This window comes from Cryptomeria japonica, unplaced genomic scaffold, assembly GCF_030272615.1.
Source record: "Cryptomeria japonica unplaced genomic scaffold, Sugi_1.0 HiC_scaffold_341, whole genome shotgun sequence".
NCBI lineage: Eukaryota > Viridiplantae > Streptophyta > Pinopsida > Cupressales > Cupressaceae > Cryptomeria > Cryptomeria japonica.
Window position 1 is genome coordinate 30,001 of NW_026729163.1, and position 6,338 is coordinate 36,338.

General features: G+C 62.6%; 1 non-coding gene across 1 annotated transcript; it reads right to left on the bottom strand.

Annotated features, from left to right (window-relative positions):
• Window positions 1–3,102: 3,102 nt before the first annotated feature.
• Window positions 3,103–3,221, bottom strand: LOC131870663 (5S ribosomal RNA). The gene has a single exon (XR_009368968.1). It is a non-coding gene; the product is annotated as a 5S ribosomal RNA (ribosomal RNA).
• Window positions 3,222–6,338: the final 3,117 nt, after the last annotated feature.

Genomic DNA, 6,338 nt, shown 5'->3' on the forward strand with positions numbered 1-6,338 from the left:
CCAAGGTGCTGCGTGCACGTTGTCGGAGCCCGGTTTGCCCCGGGTGCGCACCTCGCGTGCACCTTCGTCGGGGTGGGCACCTTGGCTGGGTTTGCCCCGGCTGCGCTCCGAAGCGGGGTTATTGGAGCGCCGCCTCTTTTTTTGTCGGAGCGTTTGGTGGGGTTTCTCGCATTGGCTCTTCCGAGGCCCGGTTGCCACCCTGGCGCGCACGAAGTCGGAAGTAGGGTTAATTGCCCGGGTGCGCACCTTTGCCAGGGTGGGCACCTTACCTGGGCTGCGCACCAGGGCGGGCTCAAGATGGCACGCGCGTTCCGTTTTTTTCACTATCTTTCAAAACGGAAATTTTAAAATCTCCTTTTTTTTTTGCCTTTTCTGGAAATTAGTGAAGGCAGCGCATCAAAGGTGCGCACCTCGCTGCCCACCTTGGTGTGCTCTGAGGTGCGCACCCGGGAGCGCTACGAAGTGTGCTCCAAGGTGCGGCGTGCACGTTGTCGGAGCCCGGTTTGCCCCGGGTGCGCACCTCGCCTGCACCTTGGCCGGGGTGGGCACCTTGGCTGGGTTTGCCCAGGGTGCGCTCCGAAGCGGGGTTACTGGAGCGCCCCCTCTTTTTTTGTCAGAGCGTTTGGTGGGGTTTCTCGCATTGGCTCTTCCCAGGCCCGGTTGTTGGGTGCGCTCCCACCCTGGCGCGCGCGAAGTTGGAAGTTGGGTTAATTGCCCGGGCGCGCACCTTCGCCAGGGTGGGCACCTTGGTGCGCACACCTTGGCTGGGCTGCGCACCAGGGCGGGCTCAAGATGGCACCAGCATTCCCTTTTTCTCACTATCTTTCAAAACGGAAATTTTAAAATCTCGTTTTTTTTTTGCCTTTTATGGAAATTAGTGAAGGCATCGCATCAAAGGTGCGCACCTCGCTGCCCACCTTGGTGTGCTCCGAGGTGCCCACCACGGTGCGCAACGCCGGTGCGAACCCGGGAGCGCCCCGATGTGTGCTCCAAGGTGCGGCGTGCACGAAGTCGGACCCCGGTTTGCCCCGGGTGCGCACCTCGCGTGCACCTTGGTGCGCACACCTTGGCTGGGTTGCGCGGCCTGGTGGGCACCATGGTGCGCACCAAGGAGCGCTCCGAAGTGTGCTCCAAGGTGCGGCGTGCACGAAGTCGGAGCCCGGTTTGCCCTGGGTACGCACCTCGCGTGCACCTTCGCCGGGGTGGGCACCTCGGCTGGGTTGCGCGCCCTGGTGCGCACCAAGGAGCGCTCCGAAGTGTGCTCCAAGGTGCGGCGTGCACGAAGTCGGAGCCCGGTTTGCCCCGGGTGCGCACCTTCGCCGCGGTGCGCACCATGGCGTGCACGAAGTCGGAGCCCGGTTTGCCCCGGGTGCGCACCTCGCGTGCACCTTCGGCGGGGTTGCGCGCCCTGGTGGGCACCATGGTGCGCACCAAGGAGCGCTCCGAAGTGTGCTCCAAGGTGCGGCGTGCACGAAGTCGGAGCCCGGTTTGCCCCGGGTGCGCACCTCGCGTGCACCTTCGGCGGGGTTGCGCGCCCTGGTGGGCACCATGGTGCGCACCAAGGAGCGCTCCGAAGTGTGCTCCAAGGTGCGGCGTGCACGAAGTCGGAGCCCGGTTTGCCCCGGGTGCGCACCTCACGTGCACCTTCGCCGCGGTGGGCACCATGGCGTGCACGAAGTCGGAGCCCGGTTTGCCCCGGGTGCGCACCTCGCGTGCACCTTCGCCGGGGTGGGCACCTCGGCTGGGTTGCGCGCCCTGGTGCGCACCAAGGAGCGCTCCGAAGTGTGCTCCAAGGTGCGGCGTGCACGAAGTCGGAGCCCGGTTTGCCCCGGGTGCGCACCTCGCGTGCACCTTCGCCAGGGTGGGCACCTCGGTGCGCACACCTTCTCAATGTTTTCTTGCCTTTTCTGGAAATTGGTGAAGGCAGCGCATCAAAGGTGCGCACCTCGGTGTGCTCCGAGGTGCGAACCCGAGAGCGCTCCGAGGTGCCCACGAAGTCGAAAGTCGGGTTAATTGCATTGTTTTCCCCGGGTGCGCTCCGAGGTGCGCAACATCGGCGCGCACCAAGGAGGGCTCCGAAGTGTGCTCCAAGGTGCGCACGATGGCGTGCACCTCTGGTGCGCACGATTCGGAGCTCGGTTTGACCGGGGTGCGCACACCTTGGCTGGGTTGCGCACCTTTTGTGCGCTCCAAGGTGCGCACGAAGTCGGAGCTCGGTTTGCCCCGGGTGCGCACCTTCGCCAGGGTGCGCACCTTGATGCGCACGCCTTGGCTGGGCTGCGCACCTTGGTGGGCGCCATGGTGCGCACCTTTCGTGCGCTCCAAGGTGCGCACGAAGTCGGAGCTCGGTTTGCCCCGGGTGCGCACCTTGGTGGGCGCCATGGTGCACTCCGAGGTGCCCAAGATTGGTGCGCACCAAGGAGCGCTCCGAAGTGCGCTCCAAGGTGCGCGCGAAGTCGAAAGTTGGGTTAATTGTCCGGTTTGCCTCGGGTGCGCACCTTGCGTGCACCTTCGCCAGGGTGGGCGCCTTGGTGCGCACACCTTGGCTGGGCTGCGCACACCTTGGCACCCGCGTTTCCTTCATTTTAAATTTTTTTTTTTTACAATCTCTCAAGTGGGAAATTCTATAATCTCAACTTTTTTTGCCTTTTCAGGAAACTTTTGAATGGAGCGCATCATTGGTGCGCTCCGAAGTGTGCTCCAAAGCTCTCTCCAGCTGCGTGCACCTGCCCCGGCCGCGCACCCGGCCCCGCCCAGCTTCGCTCACCTGTCCCGGGCGTCTGGTGCGGAACCTTAGAGTAAGAAACATCACCGTGCACCTTGGCCAACGTGCGCGACTCGACCGAGCGCGCACTGGCCGAGGTGCACACCGATTTCACCTGGGTGCGCGCGCAGCACCTCGGGCGCACCGGGGTGCGCGCACAACGCCCGGGTTGCACCGTGGCCTGTGTGCTCGGGGCGCCTCGGGTGCGCGCTCGGTGTCGCCCCCGCGCGCGCGGTAGTGCGGGCAGCGCACCCCGGCCCGGCCCGGCCCCGACGAGAACGCAAACGGGCAAAAGGTTTATTCAAATAGCATTGCGACGCCCGGCGAAAAACTAAAAAAGGGTGCAACACCGGGACTTCCCGGGAGGTCACCCATCCCAGTACTACTCCGGCCCAAGCGCGCTTAACTGCGGAGTTCTGATGGGATCCGGTGCACTAACGCTGGTATGATCGCACCCGTTATGAGCTTGTCGCAGTGTGTACTTAGCAAACCGCGACCCACGTGCGAATCCACCCCGGCCACCCACCCCCGTCGAGGTGCACACCCTCCCTCGCGAAGTGCGCCCCGTTCGCCAAGTGTGAGCCCTGCCCGGGTGCGCGCACCTTGCTAGGGCGTCGGGTGTGCACCCGGCCCGGCCTACGTGCGTGCACCTGGAGGGGGCGTCGTGTGCGTGCAGTGTCCCGTCTGCAACGCGGTGCCCACACACCACCTCGGGCGCAACGACCTGCGCTCACATGTGGGCCGAGTGCACCTTGGTGCATGTTCGGGGCGCCTCGGGTGCACGCTCGATCTTGCCCCGGTGCACCAAGGCGCTCGGTTTGCCCCGGGTGCGCACTTGGTGCAAGGTGGGCACCCAAAATAGGGATCAAGCACCAAAACACAAGTTTCGGGATGCAAAATGGGACCCAAGGACCACAAATGCGTTCCAAGACCCATGATGGGTCCACGAGAACAAAAATGTGTTCCGAGACTTAATAAACAAATATTGGGTTTTAGGAGAAGAAACATGCTCTGATGCCCAAAACGAGAATCGACCCCGAAAAGGCCACAGGCCAAAAGTGGGATGCGAGACAAAAAAAAATGGGACCCGAGGACCAAAATTGGGTTCCCAGGTCGAAGACAGGGCAACCGGACAAGAAACGACCTCTAAGGCTCGAAATGAGTCCCGACGACTAAAACTTGACAAGAAGCACCCATCAGGCACCCAACTCGACACCCATGGGATGCCGACCCACCCGGGCTTCCACCTAGCACACCTTGGCACCCACCCACCCTCGCACCCAACCTCGCACCCAACTTAGCACCTTTGAACCCACATTGGCACTCACCCTGACCCTGGCACCTTGGAACCCACATTGGCACTCACCTTGACCCTGGCACCCACCTTTGCACTCACCTTGGGACCCACCCTGGCTCCCACCTCGGCACCCACCCAGACACCCACCTTGGTTCCTTGGCACCCACCTTGGATCCTTGGCACCCACCCCGACACCCACCTTGGCACGCAACTTGGCTACTTGCCACCCACCTTGGCTCCTTGACGCCCACCCCGACAACCACCCCGTGACCTACCCTGGCTAGGGTTGGTGCACACCCACCCTGGTGCCCACCTTGGCACCCACCCTATGACCCACCTTGGCACGCACCTTAGTACCCACCCCGTTACCCACCCTAGGACCCACCCCGTGACCCACCTTGGCCAGGGTGGGTGCCTTGGTGCGCACAACTTGCCTGGGCTGCACACCAGGGCGGGCTCAAGATGGCACCCGCGTTCCGTTTTTTTCACTATCTTTCAAAACGGAAATTTTAAAATCTCATTTTTTTCTTTTTTTTGCCTTTTCTGGAAATTAGTGAAGGCAGCGCATCAAAGGTGCGCAATGCTGGTGCGAACCCGGGAGCGCTCCGATGTGTGCTCCAAGGTGCGGCGTGCACGAAGTTCGAGCCCGGTTTGCCCCGGGTGCGCACCTCGCGTGCACCTTCGCCGGGGTGAGCACCTTGGCTGGGTTGCGCGCCCTGGTGCGTACCAAGGAGCGCTCTGAAGTGTGCTCCAAGGTGCGGCGTGCACGAAGTCGGAGCCCGGTTTGCCCCGGGTGTGCACCTCGGGTGCGCACCTCGCGTGCACCTTCGCTGCGGTGGGCACCTTGGCTGGGTTGCGCGCCTTGGTGGGCACCATGCAGTGCACGAAGTCGGAGCCCGGTTTGCCCCGGGCGCGCACCTCCGCCAGGGTGGGCACCTTGGTGCGCACAACTTGCCTGGGCTGCGCACCAGGAAGGGCTCAAGATGGCACCCGCGTTCCGTTTTTTTCACTATCTTTCAGAACGGAAATTTTAAAATATCGTTTTTTTTTGCCTTTTCTGGAAATTAGTGAAGGCAGCGCATCAAAGGTGCGCAACGCTGGTGCGAACCTGGGAGCGCTCCGATGTGTGCTCCAAGGTGCGGCGTGCACGAAGTCGGAGCCCGGTTTGCCCCGGGTGCGCCCTGGTGGGCACCATGGTGCGCACCAAGGAGCGCTCCGAAGTGTGCTCCAAGGTGCGGCCTGCACGAAGTCGGAGCCCGGTTTGCCCCGGGTGTGCACCTCGGGTGGGCACCTTGGTGCGCATGCCTTGCCTGGGCTGCGCACCAGGGCGGGCTCAAGATGGCACCCGCGTTCCTTTTTTTTCACTATCTTTCAAAACGGAAATTTTAAAATCTCATTTTTTTTTGCCTTTTTCTGGAAATTAGTGAAGGCAGCGCATCAAAGGTGCGCACCTCGCTGCCCACCACGGTGCGCAACGCCGGTGGGCACCCGGGAGTGCTTCGAAGTGTGCTCCAAGGTGCTGCGTGCACGTTGTCGGAGCCCGGTTTGCCCCGGGTGCGCACCTCGCGTGCACCTTCGTCGGGGTGGGCACCTTGGCTTGGTTTGCCCCGGCTGCGCTCCGAAGCGGGGTTATTGGAGCGCCGCCTCTTTTTTTGTCGGAGCGTTTGGTGGGGTTTCTCGCATTGGCTCTTCCGAGGCCCGGTTGCCACCCTGGCGCGCACGAAGTCGGAAGTAGGGTTAATTGCCCGGGTGCGCACCTTTGCCAGGGTGGCACCTTACCTGGGCTGCGCACCAGGGCGGGCTCAAGATGGCACGCGCGTTCCGTTTTTTTCACTATCTTTCAAAACGGAAATTTTAAAATCTCCTTTTTTTTTTGCCTTTTCTGGAAATTAGTGAAGGCAGCGCATCAAAGGTGCGCACCTCGCTGCCCACCTTGGTGTGCTCTGAGGTGCGCACCCGGGAGCGCTACGAAGTGTGCTCCAAGGTGCGGCGTGCACGTTGTCGGAGCCCGGTTTGCCCCGGGTGCGCACCTCGCCTGCACCTTGGCCGGGGTGGGCACCTTGGCTGGGTTTGCCCAGGGTGCGCTCCGAAGCGGGGTTACTGGAGCGCCCCCTCTTTTTTTGTCAGAGAGTTTGGTGGGGTTTCTCGCATTGGCTCTTCCCAGGCCCGGTTGTTGGGTGCGCTCCCACCCTGGCGCGCGCGAAGTTGGAAGTTGGGTTAATTGCCCGGGCGCGCACCTTCGCCAGGGTGGGCACCTTGGTGCGCAAACCTTGGCTG